This window comes from Artibeus jamaicensis, unplaced genomic scaffold, assembly GCF_021234435.1.
Source record: "Artibeus jamaicensis isolate MK-2021 breed Jamaican fruit bat unplaced genomic scaffold, CSHL_Jam_final scaffold_916, whole genome shotgun sequence".
Lineage (NCBI taxonomy): Eukaryota > Metazoa > Chordata > Mammalia > Chiroptera > Phyllostomidae > Artibeus > Artibeus jamaicensis.
In genome coordinates this window covers 3,311,586-3,325,815 of record NW_026522059.1, presented here as the reverse complement: position 1 = coordinate 3,325,815, position 14,230 = coordinate 3,311,586, and the positions used below count along the sequence as shown (strand labels likewise).

General features: G+C 42.9%; 1 non-coding gene across 1 annotated transcript; it reads right to left on the bottom strand.

Annotated features, from left to right (window-relative positions):
• Nucleotides 1-8,326: 8,326 nt before the first annotated feature.
• Nucleotides 8,327-8,433, bottom strand: LOC119064861 (U6 spliceosomal RNA). Its single transcript, XR_005085499.2, has one exon. It is a non-coding gene; the product is annotated as a U6 spliceosomal RNA (small nuclear RNA).
• Between the last annotated feature and the right edge of the window lie 5,797 nt (nucleotides 8,434-14,230).

Sequence of the window (14,230 nt, the reverse complement as noted above, 5' to 3'; positions counted from 1 at the left end):
TCCAGGCCGGCCGTCTCTGAATAGCTTTTCCCTTTTCCTTGCTCTCCCCCTGCCATGGACTGAAAATGGGTATTAGCCTTAACATTGTGGCGTGTCTGTTTTGTGGATGCACTTCGTCCCCGCACTGTACCCTCCACCCCCACACACATTTCACAGGGTCTGCTCTGCTCTTTGCTTGTGCTGCTGGGCACCGGAACACCGGTCCTACTCCCTGGTTACTGGTACGTTTCCCATCGCCACTCACCATCGTGGCGAGTATTCGTCACTCCAAATCATTCATTGCCATGGTTTTCCTTCAACAGAGTACACTCCTGGAGGGCAAGGATTGTATGTGTGTCTATGTGTGTGTTATATGTATATATTTTCTGGTAGGTTTTCACTAATAGGGTTTCAAAAACTGGAATGAATTAGCTAATGCATGAAAGAATGTACCAGTACCCAGCTTGACCATATCCTTAGCAACATGTCTGGAAAACTGAGCCTATTAGGAAGCGGGACCAGGTTGACCAGCTGTCAAGGACGGTGCTTCTGCAAGGTGTACACGATCCGTATAGTAACCCACCTCTCCTCTCACCCACCTCTCCGGCTCCCTGTTACCGGGGAGACACCCCCCTGACCACTGGTCTCTCACTGTGTCTGCTGCCTCTCCCATGCTCTCCTCCTTAATTTCCACACTCATTTCTTTGGTAACTTTTATGGACATAAATTGCTCTTGGCTAGTAATTGTAAGTCCCCTCCTCTTTTAGGAAGTGCTATTATTTTTTTAATTCGGGGAGTGGCCTTACATTCTTTGGCCTTTGTAGACATGTTAAACATGACGTTAGAGTGAGTTCAGTGACCGTGATGTTGGAGAATGCTCGTTTCTTCCTTACCGAAACCACATCAGGACAGAAATAGAAGGAGGACTGAAACAACGTGTGCAGGGAGATGCACAGTTGCAGCCCCGGTGGCAGCAAATTAAGGGCGGGGCTCGGTCTGCTGATCTGTGTTTGGGCTGGAGCAGCAGCCCCACCAAATGTTCTTTCCCCAAAAAGGGCGAATTCAGCTGTAATTCAGGCCTCGCTGAGATTTGAGAAGTGACATTTTCATTCCCTAGTTTGAATTCCCTAGTCTGTTTTTTGCTTTGGTTTGTTTTTTGTTTTAATCTGATATATTCTACAAAGTCTCTACTGTCTTTTGAGATTTCTTTGTTGCATAGAATCTTCTCTCTGGGCAACTTCTCACTCGAGTGTGTACTCACTCTCCTGGCTTGCACAAACAGAGACCAATTATCCAGTACGTTTCGCTTTCTCCTTTCTTCTCCCACTCTAACCCCCAGTCCCCATTGTCAAGAGAACCCCCCTTTTTTTTGTTTCAACGTTGGTTATCAGGTACAAAAAAATGATTGCCTTTGTGCAGAGAAGCACATTATGAATAACTTGTTACACTTCACAAAATATCTAATTGCTTTGTTCAGTGGCTTCTTATTTATTTCTTTGACTTTTTGATGCAGTAGCCAGGGCTTCTAATTATCAAGCTGATTAGTTGTTTTAAAATGATTCTAATGTGTCTCTTACTTCATTGTTTGCCTTGTGATCTGATCACCTTGCCTTGTGTCTCCTGCTGTCTTTTCATTTTTGACAATTAAGACACTATTTGCGAAATAAGCCCTCATTTACCAGACAACGGTCGGAAGGTAATGTACCTACCTGTTCAAAGAAAATTGCCCGTTTTCATGACTCCTTCCTCCCAGGCCCTATTTCTCTGGCAAAAATAAAGCACTAATATTTTAAGAAAGTGAACATTTCTGTGAATCATAAATTGTGTTTTTTTCTATTTACTGTGAAAGATTACTTAGGGAAAATGTTTTGTTTATATTTAGACTTTTGTACAGGGATGAAAAATAGTCTGTTGAACTCTCTTTAGACTTGTCTGGGATGGGTAGGCTTTAAAGATTCTGTGAATTTTAACCATCCAAGTAGGCAGGCCCTTTTGGCCAAGGTGTTTTTCTGAGCAGGACTGGGAGGATAGTAGTTAGTTAGTTTTCTATTGTCAGCAAGACAAGTCTTATTTCTATCCTCATGCGCAATCTGTTTGTTGAATTCCAGATGAACGACCCAGCACCGTGGTCACAGCCTCTATTGCAGGCGTCATAAACTTAGTCCATCCCAGACCAGAGTCATAATGTCTTCTCCCACCAACCCTCCCCCACGGCCCCCGGAGCTCAAGTTACCACCTGCTTAGTCTGCCTCAAAACCTAACCATGTTAGAGAACTTTCTCAACTGGACAGAAAGTATTAAAAACCCTACACCAGCTACTACCACCTGCCTGGTGAGAAACAGGAGCTCTCCCACGAAGGTCAGGAACCAGGCGAGGAGACCCCTCCCCACTCCTAGTCAACACTGTATAGGGAGATGCTACCCTGCGGTATAACAAGAAAAGAAAGTAGTGCGTCTGCAGATAGGGAAGGAAGGAATTCATACAACTCAATAGTAAAACAAACAACCAAAAACAAAACCAATTAAATTGAGCAAAGGGCCTAAATACACATTTCTCAAAAGAGTGTCTACAAATAATCCAATGAACACATGGAAAGGTCCCCGTATCGCTAGTCATTGGGGGAATGCAAATCAGCACCGTGTGAGAGTCTCATACCTCAGCGGCCAGAACCACTGTTATCAAAAGATAAATGACAGCAAGTTGGGGCAAGAATGTGGAGAAGGGGGGACTCCTGCACACTGTTTGCGGAGACGTGAGTTGGTAGAGCCACCATGGAAAACAGAACGGAATTCCCTCAAAAGTGTAGGAGGAGAAGTACCATGCAACCCAGCGATCCTACATCTGGGTGTGTCTCCAAAGGAGAGGAAAGACGCATCGCAAAGCCGTGCCCGGGGTGCCTGTGACTGAAGTGCTACTGACAATACACAGCCCGCAGGTCCAAAAGGATGAGTGGGCAAAGAAAAGGTGCTCTGTCTGTCTGTCCATACAGGAGTGTTATTTACCCTTAAAGAGAGACAATCCCGCCATTGCGAAAACATGGATGAGGCTGCAGGCCACTGTGCTGAATGACACAGGCCGGACACAGACAGGCAAATACTGCGCGATCACACTCACATGTGAAATCTGGAGCCGCCAGACTCGTAACAGCAAGGAGTGGAACGGTAGTGGCCAGAGGCGGCGGAGCGGGAGGGGGAAGGAAGTGAGATGCCGACCAGAGGGTGCAACATTTTTAGTTACACAGGTCAGTGAGTTCTGGAGATCTGATGCGTGTCATGGTGATAATAGTTAACATTATTGTACCCTTGAAATTTGTTTAAGAGGATTGATCTCCAATCACGGCTGCTCGGAACATGCACACACACATACACGCAGGGTATATTGTTTGGCTTGGTCGTAGTGTTATTTCACAATATATACGAGTATATCAGAGTATCACGTTGTATGCTTTAAATATATACATTGTTACATGTCAAAGGTATCCAAATAGAGCTTTTAAAATGTAATTACTGCCTAAGCACAAAGATGCCTGCAGTGTCTGTGTTCTCTCAGCAACACGGTGCACACGCGACCTGATGCGGAATCCCACGGTGCTGCTCTGCCCTCTGGGCAGACTGTATAAATGCCAGTCACCCTGGTCCTGGTTAGATGTGACAGCCACCCACCCCCTCCGATAGCACAGTGTCACTGTTCCTCTGTGGCACTGAAAAATAAGCCAGCCTCCAAAAGTCATCTGATTTTTTAGCCTAACACTTAAATCGCCTACTTGTAGACAAAGAGAAAATCAAGTTTACACATTTGTCAAGTTTTGTGTTATGTATAGGAAAGATTAAATTTAATGTTTCCCTTAACACATAGGTAGAAACCACTATGTTACGAAATATAGCCAACAACTTACTACAGTTATTTTTCTGTCCCATTTTTTCAGTCATATTCTGAGCTCCTTGATGATGCGATCATCTTAGAAGCTACAATATACCTTTTTGTAATCAAATCTAATAAAACTAAGTCACATTTCTGTCCCATAGACGTATCCTGAATTACAAGGTAAGACAGATGGAATCGAGTCCCATGTTGGCTATCGGATCTCAGCGTAGTCCATTCACAAGATGTCTTATTTCTTTTCCTATAAAATGAAGTAAACAGACTGAATTTTATGGGTCTTTCCAGCAGGTCTAACATGAGCTGAGAAAGAGCCGTCTAGGGTGTGGGAGACAGGTGGCAGGCAGGGAACTTCAACAGTACGGAAGGCTAGCCAGAGGCTGAAAGGAAGAAGTCGAAAAGTTACAGGCCTTGCTCTGGCTGGTTGTGGCTCAGCGGACTGAGCGCTGGCCTGCAAACCAAAAGGCCACTGGTTCAATTCCCAGCCAGGGCACATAACTGGGTTGCGGGCCAGGACCCTAATGTATCTCTCACACATTAATGTTTCTCTCCCTCTCTCTCTCCCTCCCTTCCCCCTCTTTAAAAGCAAAACAAAAAATAACACTTAAAAAAGTTACAGTCCAAGAAGTTCACAGATTAGGAGATGACATGTTAAGTATATAGAGAACAAAAGTATTCAGTACTCGGCGTCTGATGTGTAACCAGAACACCACAGTGTAGGGTATATAGCAGCTGTGGGTCCCTATAAATCATAAAATTGGGCAGTTTCCAAACTCTACATAAGATTTAAAATTCTATTTATATATTTCAGTTGAAAGCAGACTACATAGTTGTTAAAAATAAAGAACAGCCTGAGATACAGAGCTTTCTTAATAGTTGGCATGGATTGCATCTACCTCATAAAATCACATTGTTGTTATGACACTAATGTAGAAATTCTTTAATGTCTGCTCCACTTCATTTGCATATGTAATTGACAGCACATTAGAAATGATGAAAACATAATTATGAAAACAAATCTAGAAGAAAGGACAAAGTCTGGGCTGGTGATTGTTGCTAAGTACATATTTGTACTTAGACCTGTTAATACGGACATTAATTCGATTTTTCCTCCAAGATCCCCACTCCAAGAAATCAGAAAGGGAGATGCAAACACGAGGAAGAAAAATGCTAAGCTGTGTGTTCATAGCCAAATAGGGAGTCAAAGCCTCGGTTTCTTTTTTTCTGCTTTATTTTTATTGTTTATTACAGTTGCCCCAATTTTTCTCCTTCCCCCTCTACCCAGCCCCCCCCCGCCCAGAATCCATCCCTGCTCCATTGTTCATGTCCATGGGTCCTTCATACATGTTCTTTGACAAGTCCCTTCCCCTTCCTTTCACCACTCCCCCACACTCCTCCCCTCATACAGCCATTAGTCTGTTCCATGTCTCCATGTCTCTGGTTCTATTTTTCTCATTAGTTTATTTTGTTCATTAGATTCCAGTTTTAAGTGAGGTCATATGGTATTTGTCTTTCACCGCCTGGCTTATTTCACTTAGCATAATGCTCTCCAGTTCCATCCATGCTCTCACAAAGGGTAGGAGCTCCTTCTTTCTCTCTGCTGTATAGTATCCCATCATGTAAATGTACCATAGGTTTTTAACTCACTTATCTATTGATGGGCACTTAAGACTGTTTCTAGCACTTGGCTATTGTAGATAGTGTTGCTTTGAACATTGGGGTTCATCGGTTCTTTTTAATTGGTGTTTCAGGATTCTTATGGTATAATCCCAGCAGTGGAATCGCTGGGTCATGAAGCAGTTCCATTTTTAATTTTTTGAGGAAATTCCATACTGTTGTTCACAGTGGCTGCACCAGTCTGCATTCCCAGCAATAGTGCCCTAGGGTTCCCTTTTCTCCATTCCTTGCCAGTACTTGATGTTTACTTATTAATGATGGCCATTCTGACAGGTGTGAGGTGGTATCTCATTGTGGTTTTAATTTGCATCTCTCTGATGGCTTGTGATGCTGAGCATCCTTTCATATGTCTCTGGTCCCTCTGTATGTCATCCTTGGAGAAGTGTCGTTCAAGTCCTTTGTCTGTTTTTTAACTGAATTGTTTGTCCTCCTGGCATTGAATCATGTGAGTTCTTTATATATTTTGGAAGTTAAACCCTTGTCTGATGTATCATTGGCAAATATGTTCTCCCATACGGTCAGTTCCCTTTTCATTTTGGTAATGGTTTCTTTAGCCATGCAGAAACTTTTTAATTTTATGTAGTCCTATTTGTTTATTTTTTCCTTTATTTCCCTTGCCCTAAGAGATAGATATATTGGCAAAAATGTTGCTACATGGGATGTCTGAAATTTTACTGGCTATGTTGTCTGCTAGGAATTCTATGGTGTCATGACTTATATTTAAGTCCTTTATTCATGTGAGTCTCCTCTGGTGTATGGTGTAAGTTGGTGGTCTAGTTTCATTTTTTGGCATGTACCAGTCCAGTTCTCCCAACATGATTTATTGAAGAGACTGCTTTTACTCTATTGTATGCTTGTCCCCGCTTTGTCAAATAGTAATTGACCATAGGGATATGGGTTTATTTCCGGGCTCTCTATTCAGTTATTTTGATCTCTGTGTCAGTTCTTATGCCAGTACCAGACTGTTTTGATTATAGCGGCCTTGTAGCATAGTTTAATATCAAGTACTGTGGTCTCTCCAACTTTGTTCTTTCTTCTCAAGACTACTGAGGGTACTCAGGGTCTTATTCAGTTCTATATAAATTTTTGGAACATTTGTTCTAGATTTATGAAATATGCCATTGGTATCTTAATAGGAATTGCACTGAATCTATAGATTGCTTTGGGTAGTATAGACATTTTAATGATGTTAATTATTCCAGTCTGTGAACATGGTATATGCTTCCATTTATTTGCATCTTCCTCAATTTGTTTCTTCAGCGTTCTATAATTTTCTAAGTATAGAAAACTTTTACATCATTGGTTAAATTTATTCCTAGGCACTTTATTTTTCTTCTTGATATAGTAAATGGGATTTTTTTCTTAGTTTCTTTTTCTGATAATTCATTATTGGTATACAAGAATTCCATTGCTTTCTGAATGTTGACTTTGTGACCTGCTACTTTGCTGAATTCGCTTATTAGGTCAAGTAGTTTTTTGGTGGAGACTATAAGATTTTCTATGTACACTATCAGGTCATCTGCAAATAATATAGTTTTACTTCCTCTTTTCCAATTTGATTACCTTTTATGTGTTTTTCTCGTCTAATCACTTTCGCTGGAACTTTCAGTACCGTGTTGAATAAGAGTAGTAAAAGCAGATACCCTTGTCTGGTTCCTGTCCTTAAGGGAAAAGCTTTTTAATTTTTGCCCATTGAGTATGATGTTGTCTCCTTTATGGCCTTTATTATGGTGAGGTGTGCTCCCTCTATTCCCACTTTGCTGAGGGTTTTTTTTTTTTTTCATGAATGGGTGCTTGACTTTATCAAGTGCTTTTTCAGCATCTATTGACGTCATCATGGCATTTTTGTTTTTCATTTTGTCTATGTGATGTGTTACGTTTATTGATTGGCAAATGCTATAACATCCTTGCATCCCTGGGATAAATCCCACTTGATTGTGGTGCATGATCGGTTCAATGTGCTGGATCCGGATTGCCAATATTTTCCTGAGCATTTTAGTATCTATGTTCATCAGAGAGATGGCCTTTCTTTGTTGTTGTTGTGCTTTTATCTGGTTTGGGAATTTGGATAATACTGGCCGCATAAAAAGAGTTTGGGAGCCTTTCCTCTTCTTGAATTTTTTTGAATAGTTTGAGAAGGACAGGTGTTAGTATTTTTTTGAATATTTGGTAAAATTCACCTGTGAAGCCATCTGGTCCAGGGCTATCGTGTGCCGAGAGTTTTCTGATTATTGCTTTAATTTCACTAGTTGTTACCAGTCTGTTCATGTTTTCTGTTCTTTTTTATTCAGTTTTGGGAGATTTATGTTTCCAGAAATTTGTCCATTTTACCTAGGTTGTCCAATTTCTTGGCCTACAGTTGTTCATAGTAATTTCTTATAATCCTTTGTATTTCTGTGATATCAGTTGCTCCTCCTCTTTCAGGTCTGATTTTATTTATTTGGGTACTTTGTTTTTTTTTTCTTGATGAGTCTAGATAAAGGTTTGTCAATTTTGCTTACCTTTTCAAAGAACCATTTCCCGAATTCATTTATTCTTTGAATTTTTTTTGGTCTCTCAGTCATTTAATTCTGCTCTGATCTTGATTATTTCCTTCCTTCTAATCCTATGGGCTTTGTTTGTTGTTCCTGTAGTTCTGTTAGATGTAGGGTTAGGTTGTTTGTTTGAAATGTTTCTATCTTCTTTAGGTAGGCCTGTATTGTTATGAACCTCCCTCTCAGGACGGCCTTCACTGTGTCCTATAGATTTGGGGTGGTTGTGTGTTCATTTTCATGTATTTCCATATACTTAAAAAATATGGAACGCTTCACGAATTTGCATGCCATCCTTGCACAGGGGCCACCCTAATCTTCCCTGTGCCATTCCAACTTTAGTATACGTGCTGCCGAAGGGAGTATTTAAGTCTCAGTTTCAACTTCCCACCACGCCATCACTTCTAGGGCACAGTGGCGCTGTTACATTCAGCTAGAAAGCCAGGAGCCCAGTTCAACAATAATCTGTGTTGCGTGTTACGGGAAGAATCGGAGACGTCCCCTAACTGTAAAGCTTCCCACAAAGACTTCCAGGATATTCTTTAATTTAAAAAGCTATGCTGTTGAATTCCCTATACATTAATTTACTTATCATATTTTTTAAGTGCCAGTGACTCAAAATCTTGAAACAAGTAAAAAGAAAAACCACGATTAATGCATTTGGGCTTGTCTCGCAGGTAGGCAATTAGCTCCTGAAATGGAACAGACCAAGTAGCAGGTTTAACAAGTGGGCATCATATACACACATAGTTCATAGAAAAGCAAAAACATTTGTTGTCCAACATAAACAGGTTTCACATTTAGTGATGACGAATCTTCTGGTGTGTTAATTACCTTGCCTATAACTGCATACTCTTAATACAAAATAGCAGGTAACTAAAGGCACTGGGAGTAACCAAAACAAAAATCAAGCGAACACTAGAGGGGCATTAAACTTGCAACAGCTTTTGGACAGAGGACAATCTCTGTTGGAGGCATGAAGGGCACCTAAACTTGGAGATACAGTTAGAACCCCTCTTAAAAAAAAGAAAAAAGAAAAGGAGGAGGGCAACCACAGCAGCTGGACCGTGTGCAGAATGTTGCAGAAGTGAGCTGTGAGAGAAGCTCAGAATCCTGCGCAGCCCCTGCCCACCTCTCGGGCTGGCTCTCACGCCGCTCACTCGCAGGGCCGACTGCAGGCGTCCTGGCAAATGTTGCGGTGAATGTTTCAGCTGCTGCTCTGTAGTCGTGCACACACTGGAATCCGAGGCCAGTCAAGTTAACCGCTGGAGAAGGAAACAACACAACGACAAACACAAAAATAATATTGTCAAGGGGAACGTAAGAAAAATCCCTACCATATATGGTTAACCAAGTCCAGATACAATTTTAAGTCTTCCAAATTATTAGATATATTTTATGGTAGAAAACATGATTTATACAAAAGAGACAAGACATAAAGCTCAACCTTAAAATCACTCAGATGATGGGATTAGCAAATGATGTTTTAAAACAGCTATTATAACTGTGCTCAAGAAAAATAAAAAGTGTGAAGATGATGAGTAGGAAATATATATTAGCAGAAAGTGAAAACTATAAAAAGAACCAAGTGGGATTCTGAGAAATGAAATATCTGAAATTTAAGAAAAGAAGAAAAACATACTCTTTGCATAGGATTACCAATATATTGAAGATGAAAGAATAAACCAGTGACTCTAACTATAGATCAATAGAAATTATCCAATTGGAAAGTGAAAATAAATATAATATTTTTAAAAGCCTCAGTGTGCAGAACAATATCAGAATTATAGCATATATATCATTGGAGTCTCAGGAAAAAAAGGTAAGAATGGGTAAGAAAATTTTTTTTGAAAACTGATGTTCTCAAATTAGTCAAATATATAAATTAAGAAATTCAAGATGTTGAGTGGACCCCCAGGAAGCTACATTCAAAGGCAGGAATGACGTAGGCCTGTTGGTAGCAATCCGAGCCCACTCCCGAAAGGCCCAGCACAGGGACCCATTCGCAGGGAACTGCCGGAAGCTGGAGGCCGGTGAGAAGAGACGAACCCCCAAGTCTCAAATAGCAGAGTCTAAAAAATCCTCTCAAAGAGAAAAAAACCTGTCAATATTTGTAAATAATAAAGACAAAATAAGATGTGTCAGGTAAGTGAGAAACCAGGATGGGCTGGCTACCAGCAGACCTGGGTACTTGAAACACTAGAGGAAATTTCTTAAGTGGAAGAAAGTGAGACCAGAGGGGACCCCAATTAGTGGAAGGAATACAGAGTCCGAGAAACGATAAACAAGCAGGTAAGTGTAGACGGCTTTCTTCTCAACCTCTTTAAAATACAAAGCTGAAAACAAAAGAATAACATCATCTCCTGGATTTATGCTGTGTGTCAGTGTAATTTATAAGACAACTCCAGTGCCAAGGACAGGGAGGGCGGTAAATCAGCCCGTTTTATTGCTTGGTTCTTGTATTTTATGTGACTGATTTAAATGCCGTGGACAACCACTTAAAATGCAAAGTTATAGCCCAAAAGAAAACTGCTAAATTAAAATGATATCTAAAAATAACAAAACTCTGAAGTAACTAAAAAGGTTTTAAAGGAGAATACAGAAACCCTTAAATATTTGATAATTCGGCATGTTTATAAATAATCCATAGATCGAAGAGCTCAGATGAAGGCGCTGTAATGAGGCAGTTGCTTTCCAACATACGGTAAAGTTGAAGGTGAAGGTGCGGTGGGCGGCGGGCGCGCTCCCACAGGAGAGTCCAGACACCAAACCAGAACTCATCACTGCCGGGAGCACCAAAGGGTGGCGGGCAGCAGGCGTGGGTAGATTGTGACTGGATCCGTGAGAACTGGGCCTGGAGAGTCACCAAAACGTACGGGGTCATTGGCCTGGGCTCACTAAAGCCCCATCAAACGTGAGTAGGAGCTTGTGGCCAAGAAAGTAAAGGTTCACTTGAAAGGAAGTGGTGTCGTGCCTGGAGTCACAGTTGAGCTCGTGCTTCGTGACCTTGCTCCCTGATGAGTTCTAGGGGATGGGCTGTATAGGGAAGGGGTCATTCATCATGGTGGCTGAGGGAGTAGGGGTCACGGTCAGGGTCATGATCTACTGAGCAGTCAGTGGCTGGGGGCAGGGGCTGCTGATGCACCAGCTGTGATGTCAGCCATGGTGTCACATCATCTGGGGCCACAGGGATGTGGTCAGTGGGGTCGTTCCACGTTTCTGAGATTGGAGCTGAAATATACCTGAGGTCCTGATGGCATCTCTCGTTTGATTGAAATTCTGTCCCTGAGGAGGACAGACCCTGGGCTTCATTCCCAAGATTGTTGAATGCTGACCAGAACCTCATTGTGTTGAGGGCTTAATGGTTAAGGGAGTGGTCGCGAGAGGGGGAAGGAAGCAGGTCAGCAGGTGCTGATGGGGCCAGCCTGGACCACTGGAAGGGGAGAAGAGGCCGCCCCGAAGGAGCAGTTTCTGTGGGGTTCAGGAGGACGGGCACCAGCAAGACCGCCTGATGACAGCTGTAGAAAGTCATTTGCCAGAGAACCTGTGCCAGTTCAGGAAGTACCAGGGAAGGAAAAGCTTAAAGCCCCCCAGTGCCAGCACCCAACAGGAGCCAGAGAAAAGAGACCAAAGGAAGCAGGTATGAGATGGATGCCAATGAGGGATTACGGTGGCACCTGCTTCCCCATGGTTCTGCGGGAGCTCAACTCAGCCACCCTGTGGTCACTGCTGGTCCTCGGTGCTCTCCTGCTCCCCCTCTATCACCGGGCTGTCAGCCTCATGGTGGGGGAAGTTATTTTGCCATAAATTCCTCAGTTTAATCGCATATTTTAAGATCATGGGGCAAGCCCTTATCTTCTTTATCTCTAAGTTCCTATTAATGAAGGGCACTTATGACAGGATTCATAAATATTATTGAACAAAGAATGAATGGATCTGATATTTTGCATATAAAGTTTAAAGCGTTTATCAGAATTATATAACTAGAAAAATATTTTGAGAGAATTGTCAAACTGTGTGAAAGGCTTTCAGAATCTTTTCTTTAAATTTGGAAAATAAATTCAGAGAATCATTTGCAAAGTGAGTAGCAGCAACATTCAAGTAAAATTGTAAGTCAGGAAAACCAATTTTTCTCGTCTACTTTTTAAATAAAGAACAGAGAACAAAATTCCAGCCAATAACCAATGAAATATAAAGAACTACCTGAAATCAATATTAATTCCAAATAAAGGAAAGTGGTGAGCATTGAAAATTAGCAGTCAAGTGTGAATGTAGATACACGCAGAAAGTTGACAGAGAGAATGTCAAATTCGAAGAGAGAAAGAAAACCCAATAACGCAGAGGTGTGGAGCTGACTTCCATAAAGTTCTTCATTAGCTTGTGTCTCGATTATTGCCTAAACATCTTTAAAGTATGTTACAGCCTCACAGAGCCACAGAATCTATCTGTCAAGTACAAATAGCACGTGTGATACCCAACTCTGACTGGCGTGCTGTAGCATGACAAAGGTCTACTTCTCACCAGGCACAGTTGATGTGGGTCTGCGTGGTTGGGCACACCTCCTCTGCAGCTCTCCTCCGGGTGACAGTGACCAAGGCCCCTTCCATCACATGACTGTGCCACCTCTCAGTCGCCTGTGTGCTGGTGTGGGGACAAGAGAGTATGAACCGTGTTGTGGAACCACTTAGGAGAGAGGCCTAGACAGGCCCCACTTTCTGCTGCACTCAGTGGCCACAACAGGTCTCCCTCTGGTACAAGGGGACTAGAAGCTGCGGTCACTTGGGGTATCCAGGTAGAAAATAAAATGGTTTGGAGAACACACAGCAATCGCCCCGCTGGTGCGAGCAGTCTGCCCGATAATTCTACCGATTCCTTCTGTAGACCGTCCTGCAACACTTGGCCACACTTCATTTTGGTACCTCCCTTGGAGGTGGTGCGTGGCATCCATCTCCTTCACAGATACCTCATCCCAGGCTGAAACACTAAGAAAAAACCGTCCCGGGTGTCACATCCACACGAACTTCATTATAACTGTGTTCCAAGGATAACGACCGGTTCCCCGCAGCACTTTGTGAATGCAGGTTGTACCAGAGATAAAAGTCCTACTCACAGATGCAGGTTATACAAGGGGATACCCGGTACCCAGGAGAACAGTCACGAGAACACCGTTTGGGTGCAGATTGTACTTGAACTCCAGTCTTACCTCCTTACTGCTCTCGGAAGATAACTCGCTCGGTTTTGCTGTACTGCATTGGGGTTGGTTTTACACTAACAGCTGAATTGCTCACTCTCCCTGAGAATTTGAATAAAATCAGTTTGGATTTCTCAGAGCCATTTTTTCAGTTACAGATTTAAAAGCAATCTGATTGCTTACTGCTTAGGCATCTCCAAAACTGCTGAACATCAACTTTTTTGGGAAGTTGAACACAGTTGAAAAATTGTCTTAAAGCTCAACATGAAGTCAAGAGGAAAATCTGCGCTGTATATGAACCCGGTGTTCCTCGGGCGGCATTACCGCAGGTTCGTTGAAAGTCGGAGTAGCTGTTTTCCACTGTGTGGGTTGTTTTCAGGAGCGATCTACCTTCTTGTAGATCAGCACATTAGCCTCAGAATGGACTTCGGGCACTTTCTAGCTCAGCCCTCTCCATGCACGGAAAAGGGAAGAGCCCCAGCCAAGCAGGACTAAGCCAGGCCTGCGGTGCAGATCCTGGGATTGTGGGTTGGAGGAGGTGACCCAAACCTTGCTGGGCGTCCAGACACTGGAAGATGACCAGAGAAAACAACGGGACACAGCCACCTTCCCCTGGGCGTTGTCTGCTCCGTTCTACCCACACAGGTCCCATGGACATTCTCCGGAGTTGTCACACTGGTTCTCCTTCGTTTGCTTTAGGACGCTCTCTTCCTACAGCTCGCACCCCGAGGTGGGTGGGCTGCAAACAGCGGCTGCTTCCGGCTCCAGCAGTCGCCACACTGGGCTGTCTGTCTGCCCTGCACATCAGTCAGGGTCAGGTTGGCGTCAGGCGCACAGCCTGGCGCTCCCCCCGGGCAGTGAGGTCTGCAGGTTTTCCCTTCACACACACACTGGTGAACTTTGTCCCCAGACCCTGTAGAATGCAGTATCGCCCACACACTGATAGCTAAAGACGGTGAGTCGGAGAGTCCC